We start from the raw sequence: 27,470 nt of genomic DNA on the forward strand, positions 1-27,470 counted from the left end.
TAATATTACAGCTTAATGAATTTCTTTCTATGAAAAATTCTGGAGATGAGCCAAAGATGTTATTTGTGCCTCAAAATTATCAACATCTGAAATAGCAAGAAAGGAAGTTATTGCTAAATTTATTAATGCTTCATTTATGTAATATTTGGTGGGTGGATATTGTTTTTTTTTTTTATTTGCCAGTAATGGGGTTAGGATTCAGGGCATCACATTTCGTGGGATGCTACTCCATCAGTTGAACTATGCTGGTTATTTATTTGGGATATGGTGTACTTTTCTGGCTGGGCTACCTTTGAAAAGTAATTGTCTTATCTCTGTCTCCTGAGTAGGTGAGATTACAGGTATGACTCACTAGCACCAGTCTTTTTATTTCTTACTTTCTGTTGGAAGTGTGTGTAAACTATGGAATGTCTACTCAATGTATCTAATATCTTTTCTCTCATGATAGTAATGACAGCTATTAAAGAAATGGCTTCCATTTAGGATTTTAGGAGTCAGTGGATATAATTCTCTAGTTTTGTCAAAGAAGTTGTTTCAAGATATTTTATGGGACAATTGTGCACTAACATAAAAAAGATATCTTAATTTTGAAATGTCATCTTTGAAACTGTCACAGTTTTGCTTCATATCATGAACAAAGTCCCCTATCATTTTAGTGTTATGGTTAGCAATATGAATATTTCTTTATTGGATGATACTGAGAAAATGGTAATTTTATTTCTTGCTTTGCAATATGAATACCAGAGGTAAAATTCATTAGACATCTATGTTTCCTATCATGAAAAAATGGAAAATTCTTCCATGAAATCATCCCATGCTAGGGGCAAGGTATATTTACACAATTTTGACAATTGACTGGCATGAAGTTAAAGAATGGGTTGAAACAATGGGATTTACAAAGTGTAGTTTTTATATGTGTAAACTAGATAAGAAGAGCATTAGTTTAGAAGTGAACTGTTCAGTATGGGGATGAGGACAGTGCAGCAGATGTTTAAAATTTAATTGTGAGCCATGGGAATACATTTCTGTTATCAGCTGCATGCTTTCTCTATGTTAGGCTTTGGCTTTATTACCCACTGCCAGATATTCACACATACACATACAAACACATCCATACCCACACACATACATGCGCATATACAATACACATGCATACGTCATGGATGAAGATAATCTCCCTTTTTTTCTTTTTTGTTTTTACTTTCTGTTTTGGTACTGGGGTTCATAACCAGGACATTGCACTAGGTAGGTAAGTGCTTTGCCAGTTAGCTACAACCCAGCCTCTTCTTTCTTAATTTTATGTAAATGTTTGTATAGATTTTCAATGTAAAAGTTGTTCAATCAGCTTTTCTGAATTGAACAAATGAAAAGAAGTAACTTAGCTCTCCTGTGCTGTTTTTTTTTTCTCATTGAAATTGCTTCCCCCTAAACATGGCCAAAAATTGATACATAGAAACAAACAGCCTTAAAGAAAACTGTATCATTTCATAACACAAGATAAAATATACAGCAGAATGTCAACAATCTTAACAGAAAGAGCTGTGCTGAAGTAGCTGGACAGGCATTCAAAGGAAGAAATCTGCAGTGACAGATTTCTAAGGAATAGTGAGAATGGACTTCAATTTACGTTTGATTTTTATCTCTAATCAACTCAGTAGAAGAGATTTTAGTAAACTGTATTTGAACTGAAAATCCTTTTTTTTTTACCTGTAAAACTGCAACTACACAGACAATTTTACATTTCTTGAAGGATGATTCCAATAAGCAAATAAACTTGAACCTTGCTGTCCTTTGTAGAGACACAAGATCACACCCATGCCTTCAAGAGCACAATCATTTTAAAAGCCTTCTTATTTATAGCCTTGAAAATGAGGGAGTATCTCTATACAGGATTTGGCTGCATTGCTTTGATTGTTTATTAGCCCAAGTTCATCTGGAAGGGTCTGAGATTTTAGTACTCAAGAAAAATCATAGAATAGCCTTCCTCTCGTGATGCTATTTTATCTGCATTACAGAATTCTGGACATTGATATAATGAAATATTATTTACTGAATTTCTAACTCAAAGTGTATGCTTGCTGTCTTTCTGTTCTAAGAAAGAATTTACACTTTCAGGTCAAAATGTGCTCAATTGGAAGCAAATATGAGAAATAACTGGATGTCAGTGAGCAACATACAATTGTGGTTTGAGCTGGATTCACTGGATATCTCCAACATCTTGTTAATTTCTCTTTCTCTGATAAAAAAAAGGCACTATGCTGCTTCACTCGTATATCCCTGAGGTTACAGATCTAGTGACAGATTGAGGGAGAAGAAATAAATCCTGAGAGACAGACAAGGATTTAGTATCAAAGAGGCAATCTTTCTCATTACAATTGAAGTTGATCTTCATTATTTTTATCTTTAATATGATATATTATTAAGATATTATTGTTCTTTACTAAGCTACTGACTAAGCTGCTGCTTAAATTCCATCTATGAAAAGGTGGTAATAATAGTACTCACAGATTTACTAAACATACAGAAGGATTTAAGCAAATAGGTTTACTCTTACCATGTAAAAGAGAGGATGCTAGCCTTCCTGAGTCAAGAATGACAATTAGAATACAATTAGCATCAATCAAAATAAGAACACCTAAAATGGAATTAAAAGAAAGAAAACACATTTAAATGAATTGATGAGAGTGAGTAACCATAATTCTTTATTTTGCTTTGTTAAGTTGGCTTCACTCTATCCAAGACCTTGCTTATTTTGCTCAATGAAATATCTTTAGATCCTACTGGTTATATAATGTTTTAATGAATATTTGCTGTGTGAACAGGAAGATGATTTAATTCCTAATTAGAAAAGCAAGGTAAGGAAAAGATTTCAATATACACTAAACAACAAATAACAAGCAGTTTACTTTTAGTGCCATTTGTTATGAAATCAAAAAATTAAATATAGATTTCAAATGCATAATTAAAGTTGAAAGTATCTTTCGATAAAGCTATATTGCAATGACAAGCATTCTTTAGTCGATCCTTTATTTGAATTATGCTTTGGGAATCCAGGCTAATCAGAGATTCTGGATATCATCATAAAGAAATAATACAAAGCTTTGTAAGATTCTATTATAACTAAATTCAATAAGTGGTTTTTAAGAAATTGCTCTAAAAAGTTTTTGAAAGGTTACCACATAGAGACCAAGAAACTGATGAAATAAAATACCACACAGTGTACAATAAAACTGTCTGTTTTCCTGACCTTCTTAAATCTATTACTTTCCGAGTACTCAGCAAATCTTGTTAAAGCCTTGCTATGAAGGCCTTTGTGAGGAAAACTTTCTTCCATAAATTCATTTACTAATGGCCTATTCTAGTCGGGTAGCACAATAAAATAGTTCCTGGGAATTCAACTTAAACCAAATTGAAAGGAACTCTAGAGCAGCATCCTTCCTCTCTGAGCAATGGTGCTGTGGCTCTGGGGAAAAGAAAAGGAACTAAAGACTAGAAAATGTATATTTCTTCTAGCTTTTATGTTTTGTTCGTGTTCTAAGTCTACTTTAGACACAGGCATTCTTTTCCACATAAATGTGGAAAACTGAAGAAAGGAAAGGTAAGGATGTTGTTATAAAAGATAGAGGAAAAGCATGAACCAGAGTAAGACAACATACTAGAAATGGATTGGGAGGAGGGAAAATAGAAAAGAAACACAGGAAGGGTAACAACATTCAAGAAGTAATGTAACAATTACCTTATGTATGTAACTGTACCCCTTCTCTGCATCACTTTGGTAATACAATAAATTAAAAAAAAAATCCTGAGCAAAAGGGGCTAGAGACATGGCTCAAGTACTAGAGCATCAGCTTAGCAAGCACACATCCCTGAGTTCAACCCGCTCCCCCAACCAGTAATGCCAAAGCAAATTAAAAATAATAGAAACATAGATATAAAATGTTAAACTGAGATCTTAATGTTGAAAAGGAAATAAACAAAGTAGTTTCTATACATGAAAACAACAATGCATATCCTCTCAGCTTAAAAGAGTAGAAGTAACGGGTGTGTTGGTGGTGTAGGAGAGAGGAATGCAACGGGTGACATGGATCAAGATGCACTGCATTCATGCATTGCTTTGTTGAGTGGCAATTCCTTCATAAAACTACTTAAGATAATAAAATATAATATATATGGTATATTTAAAAGATGAAAAAGCCAAAGGGAAATGACAATTTCCCTCTAGATGGTCTCTGGAAAGCATCCACAGGAAGACAAAGGTAAACAAGGTGAAACATTTATTATTATTATTATCATCATCATTATCATCATTATTATTTTCTATTGCATTTCTTCCTCTTGCTCTGAAGCCTTATCCTATATCTCAGAAATCATATTCCTATGAGTCAAAGAACAGAGATCAGAGTCAGAGCAACATAGAAAGTGTTTGTTTGATGCTATGTAAAACTTCTTCATACTAATAAGATTGCTTGCTGTGGGCTTTCTTATACCTGAATAGCACAGCTCGTGTGTGGGAGAGTCAGGAAGAGAAATAACTTTCATGCTTTGTCATAGGTCTTGATAGTGGCACTATATGGAGAGAAAGTCAAATGTATTCTCTGAAAACATCTCCCCAACAACAGGGCCACTGAGAGAGCTCAGATGATAGCAATGGTTTTTTCCAGGACTCTGGCTGGACATGGGGAATATGTAGAGTCTTTTCTCCAAAGAATCTTCTCCTGGCTTTCAGAAGCTAGTCAATAAAGTGAAAATGAAAAGAATCACATTTTTTTCAGAGCATTTGTCCATGACGCTTGAACTTAAGTCAGTGTAAATTTAGAATTTACATTGGTTAAACTTGTGTCCAAATTTCTACTTGTTACTAAGTTCAAATTACAATGTTGGGCATTGTTACATCACACCAATGCAGAGAAGCACCAGGTTGGATACCCTCAACACAAAAGAAAAGTCTTAGATGACAAAAATCTCCCAACATCTAGGAACAGTTGATTTGAGAAGTTATTTCAAAAATGCATATGGTTTGCAAGTCATTCTAAGAAACTGTGATACTGAATGTGAATGCACCAGGAAAAATTAAGTGTACTGTTTAAAGTGTGGATAAAAATGATACTCTCATCATTATTATTTTAAGTTGCCTAAAAGACAGTGGAAACAGCAATTTAAAAAGGGGCATTTGCAATTTACATATCTTTTATTTCTCGGGCAAATTCATTCATTATTTCTTTTTTTTTCTTTCAGCTTGACTGGACAGATTGCTTACCTATCTGATATGCTGTTTGCAATGATTTAAATGCATGCCTATAAAATGGGGTGGGGGGATGGTAAATAGGGTTTTCTTTGTTTGTTTTTGTTGGTTGTAGGCCTGGGTATTGTCTATGAGCTCATCAACTACAGTATACTGCCCTACACTTTGAGCCACAGCACCACTTCCAGTTTTCTGGTGGTTCATTGCACATAAGAATCTCATGGACTTTTAGTGCCCAGGCTGGCTTTGAACCATGATCTTCAGATCTCAGCCTCCTGACTAGGATTACAGACCTGAGCCACTACGGCTTAAGTAGATTTTTTTTTTTTTTTGCCAGCCCTGGGCCCTAAACTCAGGACCTGAGCACAGGTCTTGGATTTTTTTCTCTACCACTTGAGCCACAGCACCATTTCCATTTCCAGGTTTTTTCTATGTTTGTGGTACTGAGGAATCGAACCTGGGTCTTGGTACATGCTAGGCAAGCACTCTTACCAATAGGCCAAATTCCCAGGCCTGCTAAGAATTTTTAAGGGCCCAAACATATTAATCTATTTTGACAAGTAAGTCTCCACTCAGATTTTCTAATGTTATATTGTTAATTGAAATTTTAAATTTGGAAATATAAAGCAAGTGGAGGAAGGAAGAAATTGATGTGAAATGTAAGATAAAATGGCTGTTCCAGAGGAATTTTCATGGGTTGCATGTTAATTAACGTGCCATCATTTTTATTGTGATATTATTCAGTTTTCCCTTTATGGCACTACTTAGCTTGTAAACGCCTTACACATCTGTGGGGACTGATAACAAAAGGGTTTAAATTAATAAAACTATCACTGTAATTTAAAGATATCAGTGCTACTTGGAGTATCTGCCACATTTATCAGTGCTAACTCTTTTTTAGAAGCAGAGAGAAATGCATAAGGTCATGCTGAGAATTTTTACCCTATGTTTTTTTTTTGGTTAAACAGTTCATTTATATTAAGGAGTTGGAAGTCATTAAGAAACTAAGCAGTTATTGATTCTCATCTAATTTATTCCAGTTTTCATATGATTAGATTGGTCCCCAGTTGTTAAACTGTATTGCTCATTTATGATTATTAAGGTTTGTTCTCCATTGAAAAGTAGGAAATTTAATTGTGCTTTAAGCTGCATTAAATAATTATAGCTAGTAAATATGTAATCAAGGTTTAACTTATACTTAAAGGAAGCATATTTTCTAGAAAAATTGAGGAAAAGGACAAAACAAAAGCTCATGAGGCAAATGACAGTTGTTTTTTTGTTCTTTCCATATATTTTTATTGTAATTAATAGAAGGGTTAAATTATATTCACTAGATAGAGGGTGCATTACTTCACATACATTGATACCCTTTCTTATGTCTTGGTCCCCATTTCCCTCCCCCCACCCCCACCCCTCATCTTGTTTCCCCCTCTTCCCTATCCGATTTCAAATAACCAAATACGCATATATCCAATATATCAGGTAACAAGGTGATATACTATAATAATATGAGATAACCAAGGGACAGCAAAAGAGATGAGAGATAACATAGTATATTAAGGACCACAATCACTCATTATATGGCTTTTGTTTCTATATCCTGGAGGTCCTTTCATTTAGCTTAATCCTATATCGCCTTATGTAAATAGGTTTTGTTCTATTGTAAATCTCTGCTAGGAGAGCCCAAGGTTTCTACTGATTATGACAAATGAGGGAAACCATTGAGCCTATGTTCCTTTGAGTCTGGCTTACTTCACTTAATGTGGTTTTTTTCTAAGTCTTTCCATTTCCTTACAAATTGGGCGATGTTGCTATTTCTGACAGCAGTATCATAGAATTCCAATGTGAATAAATACCACATCTTGTTGATCCACTCATCAACTGAGGGACATCTGGGTTGGTTCCATATTTTTGCTATGGTAAATAGTGCTGCAATGAACATCATTGTGCTAGTGGATTTAGTATGTCCTTGTTTCTGGACAGTTGGGTAAATACCAAGTAGTGGAATTGCTGGGTCATAGGGGTGCTCCATGTTTAGTCTTTTGAAGAACTACCATACTGCTTTCCATAGTGGTTGAATGAGTTTGCACTCCACCAACAGTGTAATAGTGATCCCTCCTGGCCACAACCCTTCCACTATCTGTTGTTAATAGATTTCTTGATCCTGGTCATTCTAACTGGAGTGAGGTAGAATATTAGTGTTGTTTTGATTTGCGTTTCTTTTATGACCAGAGATGTCGAGCATTTCTTCATGTGTCTATAAGCCATTCTTATTTCTTCTTCAGAGAACACTGTCTTTAAGTCTTTGGCTCATCTTTTAATGGGATGGTTGTTCTTTGGAGATTAGTTTTGGAGTGGTTCAATTTTCTGAGCTGTTGATATATTTTAGAGATGAGGCCTTTGTCTGTTGTATGATTAGTTAAGATCTCCCATTCTGTAGGCTTTCTAGCTAATTTGCTAGTTATGTCATTTGCCATACAGAAGCTCTGTAGTCTAATGCAGTCCCACTTATCCAGCCTTTCTCTGATTTGTTGTGTTTCTGGGTCCTTATTAAGAAAGTTTTGATCCGTGCCAAGGAGACCTAGTGTATCTCCTATTCCTTTTTGTAAAGTTTTCAGTGTGTCGGCTTTTACCTCGAGGTCTTGATCAATTTGGAGTTAATTCTTGTTCAGGGTGACCAAGAAGGATCCAACTTTAGTTTTCTGCAGGTGCTTAACCAGTCCTGCCAGCACTGCTTGTTGAAGAGGCTGTCTTTCTTCCATTCTATTTTTTCGGCTCCCTTATCAAAGATTAGGTGGCCATGGATCTGTGGGTTAATATCTGGTCCTCAGTTCTAGTCCGTTGGTTTTCAGGCCTGTTCTGGTGCCAGTACCAAGCTGTTTTAGTCAATATAGCTCTGTAATAGAGTCTCAAGTTTGGTATTGAAATACTCCTTCGCTGTTCCTTTTGCTAAGAATTGTTTTTGACAAATGACAGTTTTAAAGAAAGTATCATTACCTGATGGGTTCTATTTCTTCCCACAATGCTTTATGTATTCTTATGTTTGAATACGAGGTCATCTCAGATTACATACCCATATATACTACATCTTCCTGTGAGAAATATAAACTTATGATTTTAAAATCACACATTACTGGTTTAAATATGATTTGAGATTTCTTTAAATTACTTCTTTTCAGATATAGGCAAAGAGTATGTTTTCTCTGCTCTGGCCATTGCCATTGGATATAATAAGCTGATAAATGTTAAGTGAATTTTAATCTATAGATGCATTTATTTAAATAGACATAAAAGAAATGAAGTCCCACTTAATTTAACAGTGATGTCCAAAATTTTTAGATAGCTTTGAAAAAATATGCATTGGTAAATGAGTCAATGATAAATGTGATGCTCCATAAAAATATTAGCAACTAGAACAAAGTAAGAAATAACACTATCCTGTGAATAAAATTGTGATGTTTTATAATAATTCATTTATTAAATATGTACTGTGTATCCACTGAAAGCTAGACATGTGTGAATAGTAGAGTTCTCTGCTAATCCTGACATTTCAGTGAATGGTAGAAAACAATAGATTGTGGATAAACAAAGAAAGGGGAAACTTTCCTGAAGGGAGAAACAAACTGAGGAAAGTCCAGAGGAAATCGAGGGAAGTTCAGCTTTATCAGACAGCATAATACTTATTCTCTAGAAATTCACTGAGCGACTGCACGCACACACACACGCACACACACATACACACACACACACACACACACACACAAACACAGAAGGAGAGAGACAGAGACAGAAAGAGATATATTAGGTCATATAGGATAAGTCTAATGAAAAATTCTCTAGGATATGGAAACAAGAGCTTCAACCTGAGTGATTGTTGTTCTTAATGTACTATTTCTTTTCCCCTTTCTTGCTCTTTGGTCAATCGCATATTGTTATGTATCTGACTTTGTTACCTAGTATATTGTATATGTTTATTTGAAATAGAAAAGGGAAGGGGAAAACAAGATAATGGGAACAAAAACATGAGAAGGGGTATCAATGTATGAGAAGTAGCACATCTATTATCTGGCAAACGTAACTGTAACCCCTCTATACATTACCTTGATAATAAAAAAAATAAAATAAAAATAAGAAAAAAGAGAGAGAGAGAAAGAGACAGACAGACAGACAGACAGACACAGAGACACAGACAAAAGTGGTTGAAAGGAAACCTAACCAGAGATCCAGAATTCATGGGGAGAGGAAGAATATAGTTTCAGACATTTGGTGAAAAGAGAGGAAGTGCTAAGGGCAGAGAGAATGAATCAGCTGAGTACCATGTGGCATGTGACATTTCTCAGTGCTAGGAACTTTTGGATCACAGCTTGAGTGCCCTGAATGAATTCATATGTACATACACATACTTCCGTGTTTACAGATCAGTGAGTTTATATTTGTCAGATATGTATGCCACTGTTAAGCAAAATACAATATAGACTATTCCCAATATCCCGGAGACTCTATTATCTTTCCTCTCAATCAGTACCCACTCACCTAGTAACAGCTCTAATTGCCCAGACTACAGTCATTTGCCCATTACTTCAAGTCCTTATAAAACTGATCAGCAAAATATGCTCTTTTGCAATATCTGCTTCTTCTGCTCTTTCATGAAGGTTTATCTTTGCCTGATTCTTCCTGCTTTTGTTTTTAGTTTGTTTAGTTCATTGATCATCACATGATTACAATTTTCCCTGTTTATTACTGACAGGAAGTAAGACTGCATCCAGATATGAGATACTACAAAATGATATGATATATATCTCTATACACACCTTCTGATAGACATGCACAATCATTTCTGTTGGTCACCTGCCAAGAATTAGATTGGTAGGTCAGAAGTTCAGCATATATTTGCTTCACTGCCACTAGTTTCCCAAGAATGTTACTCTGAACTACTTCAGTGTTTTTTTCTTCAAGTTGTTTATCTGCATAATTTTAGCCATCTTTACTGGCACTTAGTCTGCTGAATAATAGGCCTTCTAAATGGGACAATGTAGTATTCTGTGGTTTGTATTTACCTAAAGATTAATTATATTGGTTAATTTATATTGCTGTTGGTGAGTCTAATTGTTTTTTGCCAGTGCTGTGTCTTGAATTCAGGGACTGAGCACTGTCCTTGGGCTTTTCCTCAAGGCTAGTGCTCTACCACTTGAGCCACAGCACCACTTCTGGCTTTTCTATGTGTGTGGTACTGAGGAATTGAACCTGGATCTTTATGCATGCTAGGAAAAGCACTCTACCACTAGGCCAAACTCCCAGCCTGATGAGTCCAAGTTTTGAGAAATATGTACCTATATGGTTAGCTCTTCTCTTACATTGGATTATTTGTGAGAGGTGTGCTAGTGAGTTATTTAAATAAATTCCTATATATTCTAGATATTAGCTCTTTGTCAGATATATAGTCTAGGAATATTTCTTCCATTATGTAGGTTGTCTTGTTGATATGCTGAAACTTTTTGGCTTGATATAGAACCATTTACCAACTTTTAGGTTTGTTGCTTATATACTTGGAGTTTGAGACAACCTATCTTTGCTCAGACAGATGTATTAAAAGTTTTTCCTTTATGTTTTCCTGGCAGTTTTATATATTTTAGCACAATTGCTAAGTCTTTAATACCTTTTGAGATGGTATTTGGAAGTGGTGACAGAGATCCCATTTCCGTCTTATTGAACTGATGACTGGGATAGTTTCATTCCTTGGTGTGCGAATATCCAGTATACCCAGTTCTATTTATTGAAAGAATGGTTGTTCTTTGCTATATGTTCTGAATTCCTTTGTCAAATGTCTGTTGTCTGTTTAAGGGAGAGGGGGCATGTGTACTTCCTTGTTCTATTGGTCTGTCTGTTCATTTTGTGCCAACACCACAGTCTGTTTGATCACTATATCTTTGAATATATATATTTGTTTTATGGCAGAAAAATGCCTCTAGCTTTTTAAAAAATATGTTCTTGTTAAGTTTAGTTTTCTGTTTCTTTTTCAATGTTACTTTGCCTGTGTCAGGTCTTTTGTTGATCCTTAGGAACTTCAATAATTGTTTTCAGGTCTAGTAAGCAATGAAATCTTTATTTTGATGGTTTTGTTGAAGCTGATAGAGCCCTTCATAATAATATTAATGACTCCATCCATAATCACAGGACAGCTCTGTATTGAGTGATTTCTTTCATGAGTATTTTGAAGGTTTTTCTTATCATCCCTCATTGGATTTCACATCTTCTCATTTCATTTAAGATTCCATGTTTGAGTTCATGAGAGATGATGTTTTCTTTTAGTGTCCTTGTCATGTTTTTGTATCAAGGTCATCTGGTCTCTTTAAATACATTAGAAAATATTCTCTTCTTATGTTCTCCAACGTTTTCTATTTTACATAGCATTAGTCACACTTCTTTCTTAAAAGAATGAAAATATTCTCCAGTAAATGCAGCTGTGAGTGGAGTTTTCTTTAGGGAAAGATTTTTGAAAATGCAATACAATGCTTAGATATATACAAGAACATGATAGTTTTGGATTTTTGTATCTGTTATAACATTGTCCATTCATCTTAGGCTTTCAATTTAATTTTTTGCCAATCCTAGGGCTTGAACTCTGGGCCTGAGCACTGTCCTTGGGCTTTTGCAAGGCTATAGCTCTACCACTTGAGTCACAGCACCACATCTGTTTTTTTCTTTGTATGTGATAACGAAGAATTGATGACAGATCTTTGTGCATACTAGGCCAGCATTTTACCACTAGGAAAAACTCCTGATCCTTCATTTTAATTTTTTTAATAACTGGAAGATAAATAGACTGCTTCCTCCTTTTATTTGTAATTTCCATTGTTTGTACCTTCCAGGACATGGAAACAAGAGGGTTACCTTTGTGATTGTGGTTCTTTTTTTATTGTAATTAATAAAAGGGTTACATGATATTTGCCAGATAGAAGGTGCATTAATTCACATACACTGATACCCTTTCACATGTCTTGGTACCCATTACCCCCCCCCCAGCCCCTTTTGGTTTTCTCCCCTTCCCTATCAAATTTCAAATAACCAAATACAAATAAATTCAATATATCAGATAACAAAGTGAAATACTGTATGAGATTCCCAAGAGACAGCAAAGGAGATGAGAGATAACATAGTACATTAAGGACAACAATCATTCATTATATGGCTTTTGTTTCAATATCCTGGAGGTCCTTTCAATTAGCTTCATACCTTATGTATCAAGGTTTTGCTCTATTGCAGATCACTGCTAGTAGAGCCAAGGTTTCTATTGATTATGACAAATGAGGGAAACCATTGAGCCTAAGTTCCTTTGAGTCTGGCTTACTTCAATTAATATGATTTTTTCTAAGTCTTTCCATTTCCTAACAAATGGGGCAATGTCGTTTTTTTCTGACAGCAGCATAGAATTCCATTGTGTACAAATACTACAACTTGTTGATCCACTAATCAACTGAGGGCTGGGAGTTTGGCCTGGTGGTAGAGTGCTTGCCTACCATGCACAAAGATCTGGGTTCAATTCCTCGGTACCACACATACAGAAAAGCTGGAAATGGTGCTTCATTTTTATATATAAGAAAATCACACATGATGGCTCTACATTTTAACCTTATCTTAAAGAATTTTATCCGCAAAGGATTTGTTTCCAAATAAAGCCATATTCTGAGGTGTTGAAAATTACAACCTCAAAATAGACATTTCACAAAGTTTTTAAAGGCAGCTCATCATAATTTATAGATGCCATTTCAACAAGGAAAAAGAAAAGCCATGCATAAAATGGTAAGCCAAGATTTTTAAAATAGTTATTGTCATTGAAAATTTACTTAGTAAGAATCATTCCAGAACTAAGTCAATCACCAAACAAACAATACGGTACTATATATTTTTAAAGAACTCCTTAATTTCATCTCTATGTCCTTTGATTCTGGTGCTAACACTCTAAAAATTGTATTTCTCAGACTTATTTGCATTTGGCTTCCTTTTAGAGTCTGCTAAACAATCATTTATGAAAGACTGGAAATATGCATAGTATATTTTGTATGTGCATATAAGTAGAAGGGATTTGACAAAAGCAAAAGGTGAATGTTGAAGCATGTACGAAGAAATTAAATCTTAGAGGGGTAAAAGGTCAGTTCATGACCCAATCAGAGGGTTATTTTGTGAGCAAGAGGTGAGTCTTTTAAAGGGACTTGTAGGTATGGCAAATGATTATGAACATATATGGTACTGACAACTGAGTGATTTAAAATTGGTTGAACCATGCTTATTATGGAAATAGATGCTTGCAAATTGGGTGCTACCATCAGATACTGAATGAGCTCTTTACTCTCTGCTTTCTAAGTAAGCAGTTCCTATATCATTATGTCTTCATAGATCTGAATATTATTCCATATGTTGTTTTCAGTATGTTGCAAGAGAAGGGGGAAGGAGTCAGATATCTGACTTCTGTTTCAAGTGATAATGAAATAGGAGATTCCTTATGCATCTGATGATGACCCAGATAGTAACAAAATTCAGAAAACTCACAAAAATTCCAAGTTTTAGCAAAGCATTAATGGATTGCTGTCAGTGACAATACATATTCAAAATGAGCTGCTTGACTTTTTGTTAATTGGACATGTAGAAATTTGAAACCTATATAACTTAAAACCATAGATTTTTATCTTTAGAATATTATGAGAAAACTGTCCTTATCCAACAACTACATAAAAGTTGTCACATATTTTTTACACATCTTCAAACTTTGGTTGATATGCAAATACCATGTAGTTAGTAAAATGTTTTATTGAAATGAAGTTAGAATGCTTGTTGGTTGTTTTCTGTATGACTAATAAAGTTTCTTATCCCTAATTGAATAATCTTACAAACATATTCATGATTTTTAGATCACATTGAATTCATTAGCCATAACCATTCTTATATTAATCTGCATTTCTCACTTCTGTTGGTAGTGGTAACTTTTCTATAAAAAAAATACAGAGAAGGGACTGGGAGTTTGACCTAGTGGTAGAGTGCTTGCCTAGCATGCACGAAGACCCGGATTTGATTCCTCTGTACTACATACAAAGAAAAAGGTGCAGTGGCTCAAGTGGTAGAGCCCTAGCCTTGAGAAAGGACAGTGCTCAGGCCATGAGTTCAAGCCCTAGGACTGACAAAAATGCAGAGAAAAAATTAATTTGTATAAGCAACACTCCTCAAACATGCATAATATATTCTGTCACAATAAAATCAACATGACAAAATGTATCAAAAATTAACACATATTAATAAGCCTCTTCTGTCATTGCCTTAAAGAGTTGAGATTGCATATTATACATTATTGCATTTTAGAGATAGGTAGAAAACAAATGACAAATGCTTAAGTTGTTGTGGCTAGAATGACTGAAAGGCAGAGCTAGTGGCAGTGACAGATGACACCAGAGAAACATAAAAACTACTTTGTGTCATTTTGGAATATAGGAGGGTTTAGATTTTTATGGAAAAAGCTATCACAGAGTGGAAGCTTCCACTCAGAAACGTAAAATTGTGGGTATAATTCTTCATCTCATAAAAGAAAAATCTGGGAAAATGAGAATTCATAACTTTTATGTCTAAACTTAGATCTATAATGAAAATCTTGCTGAAAAAGAGAGAGTGACAGACAGAACAAAGACAAACATATAGACAGAGACAGACAGAGACAGAAAGTGACTCTAAAAACCTATAGGGGATAAAGCAGAAGTAATGTGAGATAAATAAAACCTTATTCTCCTGTATATGAGAAAAATGAGATATGACTAACGTCATGGAAGTTTTGAGCCTGACTGGGACACTGGAAAGATCTTTGCTTTCCTTTTAGTCTATTAATTCAACACCTAATGCCATCTTCAAAAAGCATTTCCTACTGCACCATTCATTTCCTGACAACATTCATCTGGAAATACTTGGAGATTGAGAAGTATGAAGAAAACTCACCCTGGGATTCTGCCCATTGACCTACCACTACATTATCCCATTTTCAATTATCTTCCCTACAAAACAAGTCTCTTATGAAAAATCAAATGTTAGATACTTTATAAACTGCTCTGTTCTAAGGATGTACATAGGAGCTACTTGCAATGGACTGATACTACGTAGAGGGAGTTGAGAGGAAGAAAGAGCTATTGTAAGTAGACTTTTATATTCATCACTCATTGACATGTCCCTGATGTTTCCTGGAAAACTTAGGGAACCATTAATATGTACATATGTTTGTGTCAAAAAATTCCTTTTCTCGGGGGGGAGGTGGGTCAGGGGGCTTGAACTCTGGCCTGGATGCTTTCAAGGCTACTCCCCTACCATTGAGCCACAGTCCCACTTCCCATTCTAGTGATTAATTGTAGATAAGAGTCTTGGAGCTTTGTATTGCCTGGGCTGGCTTTCAACCATGATCCTTAGAACTCAGCCTCCTGAGTATCTGGGATTACCGGTGTGAGCCACTGTGCCTGGCTGTCAAAAAAATTTAGTATGCAAAGAGTTTAAAGAAATGAGTACAATTCAATACAGACAGTAAGTATCAGCTTGCAAACCCATTTATTATTCAATGTATAAAAGCAAACTGCCTCATTGTGTCATATAAACTAATAAAGTTTTCCAGTTATACATCCCTTGACCTGATCAAGCTCATTTCCTATATTTTAACTTCATTGCTCAAGAGTAACTAAGCTCCACAAATAGCTAATCATAGTAATTGCATGAGCAAAACTCCAGAAAAGATTAGATAATGTACTTTATCAAATCAAAGAAAGTTAGTCAACATAATATTCCAATCTTGGCAAGAAGAAATGGAACAAGCTACTATTTCTCCTTAAGTTGTTCATTATTAAGTTTTTACTTATTTCTGTACTACCATCTTTACAATAGTCAAGTTAGGGCACAATATTGGAGGAAAGAAAATATAAATATATGATATTTAGCAAGAATTTTTCATAGCTTTTAGTTTTAGGCTTTTTGATATAAAACAGGAAAATTTACAGCATACAAAATTTAAAATTAATTGTGTAATTATTTTTCTTACATAAATTTTGAAGGAATATTTAATGGTATGTAGTTATGTATAATATATGTCATGAAAATATTATATGCATGTGAATATATTATATATGGTATATTCATGCATGTATATACTTACATATATACACATTTGTCAATTATCTAGTCTTTTAAAAGTTTCATACTTTTATATTTTTAATTTTTAGTATCTTTCAGTAGTTGTACAAAGGAACATAGGCTGCATAGTTTATCTTTTTTTTTTTGTCAGTTGTGGGGCTTAAACTCTGGACAAGAGCGCTGTCACTGAGCTCTGCAGCTCAAGGCTACCACACTCTACCCTTGGGCCTGGGTGTTGTCCCTGAGATCTTTAGCTCAAGGCTATGACACTACCCCTTGAGCCACACAGTTCTACTTCCAGTTTTCTAGTGATTATTTGGAGATAAGAGTTTCGAGATCTTTAGCGCCCAGGCTGGCTTTGAATCATGATCCTCAAATCTCAGCCTTCTGAGTAGCTAGGATTACACGCATGAGCCACCATGCCCGGGCTATGTCATTTTATAATAACTAGAATATGTCTATAAATCTACAAGTTAACTCAATGGATAATAAAAGACAAATGATTACATTTGGACATGTTTAACTAAACAGTACTCTATGCATTAGCATATTGAGAACAAGGAAGGATATTCTTCAGAGAGGATTATGATGTCTCAATAGCTATGTGCATATGATGTTACAAAATGATGCTTATCAAAATGAATTCCAAGAAACAGAAACAAGTGGAATTATTATTATTATTGTATTGCTTGCAGTTCTTTTTTGTATCTTTTTTTCTCCCCTTTGTTTCCTTGTTATTACTATTTCTGGTTTCTGTAACCTTTGATTTGTATATAAGTTTAGCTGATTTGGGGAAGGAGAATCACAGAAATAGTGGGATAAAGGATGAACCAATTCAACTTGCTACTTTTTGACTCTTAGATCAATCACTATTATCTTTGCCTTTTCCCTTAGATATCGATATGGATATATTTCTCATAGATATATTTCTTCCAAATATTTTATTTTCTTATACAGATATTAGCTAATAGAACAAAACCAATCTATCATAATCTGCTATTATATCATAATAACTAACTATATTATAATAGTTCATTTTACCTACAGATAAAACCTCATCATATTATATTTGGAGGGATGACAATCCAGTTCACATGCAACTACTTTAGTAGACTTGAAGACTTACCAAATAATTAGAAGAAAATTTCCCTTATGCAGTACTGTTGTTTATCTCCTACTCTTAAAATTAGTAAGAAAACTTCTTCCTAAAATATAGTTGTTTATATAGTCCCATTTGTATACATGAATACATCAAATCACCAATTCAAGATTACATATGCAAATGGAATATTGTCTGCTATTTACTGTAGTAAATGAAATTATTTTATGTTTTCTTCCATTTTTGCAAATACCTCTAAGAGCAAAATGCCATTCTACTAAAGAAACAGTGTTGTATTCATTTTTTATAAGATAAAGAAATTTCAGAACAGTAAATAAATCACATTTTTTCCTGCATAGATATGTTACTTATTTTGACCCTTCATATTATTTCATAATTTTGTATTGTCTCTTAGCCTGCTCTTATTTTTTAATACTTTTGATTTATATATTGCCTTTTTGCAGTTAACAGCTTTTCTGAAGAAAACTATTTGATTTTATAATTTATCTAATTTTTGAATTGTAAAACATTTTACTTATAAGGAGAAACACTGCAAAAAGAAAGCGTGTTTTCTTTAATTAAAAACTGTAATACAATGTACTATGAACAGCTCTATAATAATGAGTAAGGGGTAAACATTTCTATTTTTTGTAAATTAAAAAAAGATAGAGTTTACATCATGGGTCAGTGTCTCATAGGCTTCAGTTTTACAGTAAATTTTGTATTAGGTCTAAATGTTTGGTGATACAGGACAAAATAAAAGATTTGCTGAATGAAGTTCAGTCTTCCTGCATATTTCAATGTTTTACTTTACTTTTTTTAAAAAATCAAACTAGTCAGCCTTGGTACATCTGCATGTTGTCCTAATTGAAACAACTAATCTTAGTGGATGCCTTTAATTACACGTTCATGTAAATTAGTTGTGGCTGATTGGTCAGGCTCAAGGTCAGAATTAGTTTTGAAAGCTTCTGGCAAAGAGGCCAGACGAAGTTTGAAGGATATTATGTACCCTGTGCAACTATTTCCACATACTCCTGAGCTCAGGGAACAGAGTTTACTACATCCACCTAGAATTCTCTGAGTCATTTCTGAGATACATCTAAAACAAAATAGCTTGCTTGAGTGGAAAGATGCTCAAGGGATGTTCAAAAACATTGATATATTTCTTCTATATACGGTAGGTGTGTTTAATATCACACAGCAACTTTACAGAGGGATGAGATTTTGTATTCCAAAGTGTAACATTTAGAAGACTATAAATGTTGTTTAAAGCTCCTACTGGAGTCAGTAGCCCCCAAAGAATATTCATATACATTCAAATAGTCATATACATTTTAAATAGTCAAACATAAGCAGTTAATCAGTTAATGGAGACTCAAACCTATAATCCTAAATTCTCAGGAGGGTGAGATCTGAAGATAGTGGTTTGAAACAAGCCTAGGCAGGAACCTCTGTGAGACCCTTATCTCCAATTAACTACCAACAAAATTTCAAAAGCCAGAAGTGGAGCTGTAAGCTCAAATGGTAGAGTACTAGCCTGGAGCAAAAAATCTCAGGGACAGAAGGCCCTAAGTTCAAGTACAGAACCATTTCCTCATACATACAAAAAATGAATTTATTACATAACATTCTTTTCATACACACACAAGTAATATATATGTATGTCAAGAATAGGGTGTTTACTGCATAGCAGGAGTTTAGGATTGTACAAATAGAAACTGTCTTTCCATATTGCTAGAATGTGTTCTTGGAAAAGTGTAAAATGCCTTATATTGTTCTAGACATCATTCTAATTATCTGTCACCCATTTGCTCTTTAGCTGTTTGTCTGTCTATCCATCTTTATGATTACCTGACCTCTGCCAAATTCCACGAGTAATTTAGCATAGTCATTTGAAATAGATTTAGGAAAAGAGCATAGAGAATTTAGACGTTTATCAATTGTAACTAGTATGTGTTTACTGACAATACAATAATGTCACCATATAGAGACAGTAAGATTTTTGAGAAATACAATGAAAATTAAAAAAATTAATTGCATGATAGTAAGTCAGAAGTTTAGAAGTAATAGAAATCCATATTCACTTAAAACTGATGTTGACGTGCATAAATTCATTATCAAAGAGCATTTCATCACTTTCCAATTAGAGTTAAAAACATTAGTCAAGCAAAATTATGTCAGCACCAGGCTAGACATTATGTGAAATTTGTATACACTTTCATTGCAATAGTTCAGTCTTGTATTTTTTATTCCTCTGAAGTATTCTACACAGGGTATTCATTAAATCTCTTAATTACTATTACATGTAACACAAGGGTTTCAACTCTCCAACAGGTTGTTGAACAATAATTCACTCAAAAAGTCACCCGTGTGGAGGTCTCCATAACAATGTAAAATTCTCCCTTGTGTGTAGCAGGTAATTATGTTTCGAAAGTTGAGTTGGACAATAATCTTCGTGTAAACAAGATATTCCTATGTAGTCTGTTGATGATTGTTAATTAATTTTTTGCCCATTGATGTACTATAAACTTCATTTAGATGCTGTGAATCGTATGAAATATTAATTACATTCTGGAGGTTTCAGAGCACCACAGTACGATAACACAAGTGGGCATTGATAAGCTTTTAATTGTGAACCATTCAATGGAGCTATTACGTTTTCATAACCCTTTAGTTTTCATTAGTTATCTGTCATTTTTTAATATAGTTGTTAATTGAAGTAGAAACAGAATGTGTGAACTTTGTTTTCCCAATTGTATACTTTGTATGCTTGAGTTATCCAGGCAGACAAATACACATAACCATCATTGCACTGCATTTTTTCAAGGCTAACAAAGCTAACAAGATGGAACCAAAAGGAAAGAAAACAGAACATGACAGAGTCTTGGGGAAACTGGCTTCTATTGCCTTCCATTAACAGTAAGATGTCAGACACCTCAACTCCCACGCACAGAGAAAGCCCAGCTGAATAAAATCATTTTTTGTCCATTTAATGTAAAGCGTTAGAATAGAAAATGATTGGCTTTTTTTTTGCTCAAGGATAAAATAAAACACACACAATAAAAATGTTTTCCCTTCGATTTCAAACAGTTAACCTTGAAAAAGTAGTAATATTTAGACCATTTAATTAACTGCAAAATGTCCATTCATTCCAGCATTGCAGTACCAATTATTGGATTTTGTAACTGTGAAAATATACACAATAAAATTAAAACATTTTGTAGCTTATCAATTACTTATTTCAAGGCAATCTTATGAATGTTATATACATTCATATCTCACTTCCCTTCATATACTTTTTTCTCTTCGTGTCCATATTCTTGAACTATAAAGAAAATCAGATTATACATATTATTCTGTACTTTATTTCCACTTTATATCTCAGTGCATATATCATGTCAGAAGTATATTTACATTGTCTTAAATGAACCCTTTATTTTACATACTAAGAACATGTTTTCCTTGTCTACACATGTTCTTATTAGTGGGAATTTAGATCATTTTTCAGTGTTTGTACATGGCAATCACAGCTAAAAGCAGGTTTCTGCTCACTTATCTTCATATCTCTGAAACTATTCTTTTTTACATTGTTCTTGTAAAAGGCAATGGGCAGAGGGATTACAGTTGTACAAAGCAAGTAATGAATGCATTTCTTTTTTAACAGTGTCACCTCTTTCCTTGTTTTCTTCCAGTTTTTCCCTCCCATTCTCATCCCCTAGAAATTGCATAGTTTATCTTCAACATAGCCTCTAGTGAGAATCACTGCTGCATTTGGTCTCCATTTGTCCTACCATTTCTGTATTCTTAAGTAATGACAGCCTATGTCTCCCAATGGTGACCACAGATGGTGTTTATCACTTAGATCAAGAGAATATTCTGAAATTTTTAGATCTTTCAGGTGCTTGTTGTTGTTGTTGTTATTGTTAGCTGTGGCTTGGAGGGGTCAGAAGCAGCCAAAATGGAAATTCAATGATAGAAAATCTCTCTGCTACACCTTCTTGATGATTCAAGAAGAGACGAGGTCCTTGAGACTAAGAAGAAGCTCCAGAGAAAGACAACACATGGTGAGCAGCTCGGGGCTGTATTTGCAGGATGCCAACATGCAGTAATTTGGTCCTCATTTCAATATCTAGTGATGTCTATCTAGAGATATCTTTTGCTTATCATTATCACAAAGTGGAAATTATTAACAGTGGTCACAGTTCAGTGGTGATGATTCATATTAGGATGTCCCTGAACAGTACAAAAACTTCTCACCTAAAATGTCAACAACATTGAGGTTTTGAGAATATATCTACTTATTTATGAACTGATGAGGAGTACATGTGGAAAGCACTGAGGGAAATGCCTCGAAACTAGCTTTCATTATCCTCATGCATCCTCTATATAGGATATCCTATTATCTGTTTGTAATAAGAAGAGATTGTTCTACTAGGAAAGCAATGCTATAATAGGAAGAGAGTGTTACATAATGTAACAAGGTTTAAATATTTAAAACATTAATACTGCTTCACCAGCAAAGGAGCTGAATATGTAATAGAAAAATCTTAAGTGAATGCCAGTTACTGTCTTTGGGACATAGTCAGCTTAGCTATTGCTCATCAGTATTTTTCAGTGACATGAAATGGTGAGCTGGGTAAATCTTATGCTAATTTCTATTCCAAAATCTTACCAGTCTCTGAATACAGAATATGGTAACATATCAAGATCAAAGGATTTGACCACCAACGTGCAGTTTTACTTCTGCCAGTTGTGATGTCATAGTCTTGAGAAGTTGTGTTTACTTCATGTTTTACTCCCTTTATAATGGAAATGAAAACAGTATATATTGCTGGTTGTTTTGCTTACTCTGAGAAACAGATGTACTCTATTCATAAACATTCCATGCAGTTTTACACTAAAGTAATACCACAATTGATTGATTGGTTTTTATTGTTTTGAGGGGACTACTAAATTTTAAAATCAATCACTTGTGTTTTTTATGTTCACTGTGTTCTGACATTTGGAAGTAATTTTTCACACCTTCCATGGTGGAATATAAAAAGTACATATTTAATTCAAGATAATATCTGTTTATCGTGTTTCTACCTGTCTATGTATCTTTCTGTTGATTTATTTATAGCGATTTTGGAAATCAAACTTACAAAGTTTTACCTGTTGGTAAGTGCAGACATTTCACTTGGTAATTTAATTTTTAAAAATTTATTGTTATTGTAAAGGTGATGTATAGAAGAATTATGGTTATATAAGTCAGGTAATGAGTACATTCCTTCTTCCATTGTTTACTCCCATCTTTCCTTCCTGACCTCTCTCTCCCACAAGCTGTATAGTTCATTTTCAACATAGTGTCTAATGAATATCACTGCTGCATTTTTTCTACCTTTGTCCCACCATTTTTGAGCTCCCTCTCTCCCTCCCCAAGACAAATGGCACCGAAAACAAAATCAGTGAAAAAGGAGAGAGAGAGAGAGAGAGAGAGAGAGAGAGAGAGAGAGAGAGAGAGAGAGAGGAAGTAACTGTTTTAATGGGTCTCAAAATTCTGTGACAGATTTTTAGTCATGTTACTTCCATTAGAAAGTACTGATTTTTTAAATTTTTATTTAATTTTTTTATTGTAATTAGTAAAAGGGTTACATGATATTTGCCAGATAGAAGGTGCATTAATTAACATACATTGATACCTTTTCACATGTCTTGGTACCCGTTTCTCTTCCCCCCCACACCCCCCTCCTGTCTTAGTTTTCCCCCCTTCCCTATCAAATTTCAAATATCCAAATACAAATAAATTCAATATATCAGATAACAAAGTGAGATACTATACCAATATGAGATAACCAAGGGATAGCAAAGGAGATGAGAGACAACATAGTACATTAAGGACAACAATTATTCATTATATGGCTTTTGTTTCAATATCCTGGAGGTCCTTTCAATTAGCTTCACATTATATGGCCTTTTGTATCAAGGTTTTGCTCTATTGCAAATCTCTGCTAGGAGAGCCCATGGTTTCTACTGATTATGACGAATGAGGGAAACCATTGAGCTTAAGTTCCTTTGAGTCTGGCTTACTTCACTTAATATGACTTTTTCTAAGTCTTTCCATTTCCTAACAAATGGGGTGATGTCATTCTTTCTGACAGCAGCATAGAATTCCATTGTGTACAAATACCACAACTTGTTGATCCACTCATCATCTGAGGGACATCTGGGTTGGTTCCATATCTTTGCTATGGTGAATAGTGCTGCAATGAACATTGTTGTGCTAGTGGATTTAGTATGTCCTTGTTTCTGGATGGTTGGGTAACTTTTGTATGGCAAAGGACATAGCTAGTAAACTAATCAGGAAGCCTACAGAGTGGGAGAAGATCTTCACCAACCAAACAACGGACAAAGGCCTCATATCTAAAATATATCAACAACTCAAAAAATTGAATCACTCCAAAACTAACCTCCAAAATAACAACCATCCCATTAAAAAATGGGCCAAAGACTTAAAGAGAGTCTTCTCTGAACAAGAAACAAAAATGGCCTATAGACACATGAAGAAATGCTCAACATCTCTGGTCATAAAAGAAATGCAAATCAAAACAACTCTAAGATTCCACCTCACTCCAGTTAGAATGGCCAGGATCAGGAAAACGAATGACAACAGATGCTGGAGGGGATGTGGCCAGGAGGAATCACTACTACACTGTTGGTGGGAGTGCAAACTCGTTCAACCACTATGGAAAGCAGTGTGGCAGTGCCTCAAAAGGCTAAACATAGAACTCCCCTTTGACCCAGCAATTCCACTACTTGGCATTTACCCAACCATCAAGTACTGATTTTTTTTTTAAACTAACTTAAAACTGCCACATACAAAAAATGCTCCCGAAAACATATTTTCCTTTCCTTCTGGAAAGTTTTACAATGCATTGTTATCATTAACCAGTCTTTTACTATTGAACTTAAATGGCCAGTTGAGATAAACAGTTCTGAGAGCGTTCTTCCACTACTGGTGAAATCTGAAGTGGCAAGTGTGACGGGAAATATTCATTCAGCCTTCTGAGCGCTCTGGGCAGACTTGGTGACCTTGCCATCTCTGACAGCCTTCTTGTCCACAGCTTTATTTTGTCTTTGTGTGCGTTGGGGGGAGGGGGTTCATGAGGTTTGAACTCGGCCTGGGCACTGTCCCTGAGCTCTTCAGCTCAAGGCTACCACCCCCTACCCCCTTAAGCCAAGTCCTACTTCCCATTCTCTAGAGGTTAATTGGAGATAAGAGTCTCAGGTCCTTCCAGGATACTGAAACAAAAGCCATATAATGAATGACTGTTGTCCTTAATGTATTATGTTATCTCTCATCTCCTTTGCTGTCCCTTGGGTATCTCATATTGTTACAGTATCTCACTTTGTTATCTGATATATTGAATTTATTTGTATTTGGTTATTTGAAATTTGATAGGGAAGAGGGGAAAACCAAGACGGGTGGGGGGGTGGGGGGGAGGGTAATGGGTACCAAGACATGTGAAAGGGTATCAATGTATGTGAATTAATGCACCTTGTATCTGGCAAATATCATGTAACCCTTTTATTAAATACAATAAAAAAAAAGAGTCTCAGGTCCTTTTGTGCCTGGGTTGGCTTTGAACCTTGATCCTCAGATCTCAGCCTCCTGAGTAGCTAGGCTTACAGGCGTGAGCCACCACGCCCTGCTTGTCCACAGCTTTGATGGCACCCATAGCAACGGTCTCACCAGCCATATCAAGGATGGCAGCATCACCAGACTTCAGGAATTGAGGGTCGACTTCTAGGTCTTTACCAAAACAGCAGTCAGTCTTCTCTTTCAGCTCAGCAAACTTGCAAACCACGTGAGCAGTGTGCCAATCCAGCACAGGGCACAGCCAGCACTGACTTGACTTGGATGGTTCAGGATAATCAGCTGAGCAGTGCAGCCAGCTGCTTCCCTGGGCGGTTCATTCTAACTGTCACCATCAACGTTGCCATGGCTAACATCTTTAACACCTTCTTGGCGTTGCATTCCACATTGTTCCCAGCGAGAGCTTCACTCAGTGCCCTGTGATGCATTTCAACAGGCTTCACTTCAGTTGTGACATTGACAGGAACAAAGGTGACCACCATGACAGGCTTGAGGACTCCCGTCTCCACTCGAGCCATAAGGACCGTGCCAATACCTCCAATGTTGTAGACGTCCTGGAGGGGCAGGCATAAAGGCTTGTCAGTGGACGAGTTGGTGGCAGGATGCTATGCAAAGCCTCAAGCAAGGTGGTCCCACTGGCACTGCCATCTTTACAGATGACTTTCCATCCCTTGAACCAAGGCATATTGGCACTTGACTCCAGCATGTTGTCACTATTCCAACCAGAAACTGGCACAAATGCTACGGTGTCAGGGTTGTAGCCATGCAGGTGCTGACTTCTTTAATGATTCCTCATATCCCTTCTAGCTGTAGGGTTGCTCAGGGGAATCCATTTTGTTAACACCAAGAATGAGTTGTTTCACACTGAGTGTGTAAGCCAGAAGGGCATGCTCATGGGTCTGTCCATTCTTGGAGATACCAGCTTCGAATTTCCCAACACCAGCAGCAACAATCAGGATAGTACAATCAGCCTGGGATGAGTCTGTGATCATTTCTTGATGACATCTCTGTGTCCTGGGGCATCCATGATGTTCACATAATACTTGCTGGTTTCATATTTCCATAGGGAGTTGTCAGTGGTGATACCACGCTTATTCTTAGCCTTCAGTTCATCCAAGACCCCGGCATACCTGAAGGAGCCCTTTCCCATCTCAGCAGCCTCCTCAAACTTCTCAAGGATTCTCTTGTCGATGCCACCACATTTGTAGATCAGATGACCAGTGATGATGGATTTTCCAGAATCCACATGTCCAATGATGACAATGTTGATATGGGTCTTTTCCTTTTCCATTTTGGCTTCGAATTAGTGGTGGTTTTCACTGCATCTACATTCTGATTGCAAACTCATTGCAGGTGTGTGTGTGTGTGGACACACACACACACACACACACATGTGCACACACACAAAAGCCATAAATCTTCTTGTTTTCATTCCTTGGAGTTCATTTCAATTAACATTATTGACATGATCAAAAAGTATCTTATAAATATAAGACAGAAGCAATATTTCAACTTCATTTAGATAAGTATGCTTGGAAGTATAGAATTAATGAAATACTGAATAATACTTCTGTAGCTACATGCATATAGGTCTAGTACAACCAGTAGTGTTTTTTATAGTAACTACTTAAATTATCATTGCTCTTAAGTGATCAGATTTTATAACCGAGTACATTAATGTGTACGTTCTGGTATTATAATAATATGCTCATTTAACCTTTTCTTCTTAGACTACAGACACCATCACAAACCAAAAATGAATCTAAATTGAGAAAGGGCCATCCAGACTATAAAGACCTACTTTTTTAGGTTAAATAAACCCAGTACTCCTATGCCACAGTCAATAATGAGGGCTGTCAGCTTTACTATAAAGAAATGTTGCCTAAAAATATTCCTGCTTTTTTAAGGACAACTTAACATTACACTTAATTACATAATAATCTGTTTGGGTACTGAGTAATTTCATAATGGTAGCAAACAACTAGAACTGAGAATTTCCATTTTAAAATGAAAAACAACTTATTTGTTGTTAAATTAACATGTTATACATGTGATGATCTCAAGGACTGGTTTTTATTTTATATATTCAGTTTTCAAGTTATTTTTAAAAAGGAACCTTAAGGTAGGCTCAATGGCTCATTTGGTAAATCCCAGGAATTTTGCAGGCAGGAATCGAATATCTTAGTTAGGTACCTGGCTTAATTTACTCTACTTTTTTTTCCCCACATCTATCCCTTGCTCTACAAATGACTTTTTTCCGATAAATGAACAAAATTCCTATGTAAATATATGCTTTACTTTTTTAGCCAGTAGTCCATTGTAAGATGTCTAGGCTGTTTCTAACC

At 35.3% G+C, this 27,470-nt stretch overlaps 1 pseudogene; it reads right to left on the reverse strand.

Annotated features, from left to right (window-relative positions):
• Positions 1 to 24,521: 24,521 nt before the first annotated feature.
• Positions 24,522 to 26,416, reverse strand: LOC150059776 (elongation factor 1-alpha 1 pseudogene; annotated as a pseudogene).
• Positions 26,417 to 27,470: the final 1,054 nt, after the last annotated feature.

Source organism: Megascapheus bottae, chromosome 8 (assembly GCF_031878675.1).
Source record: "Megascapheus bottae isolate mThoBot1 chromosome 8, mThoBot2.hap1, whole genome shotgun sequence".
Lineage (NCBI taxonomy): Eukaryota > Metazoa > Chordata > Mammalia > Rodentia > Geomyidae > Megascapheus > Megascapheus bottae.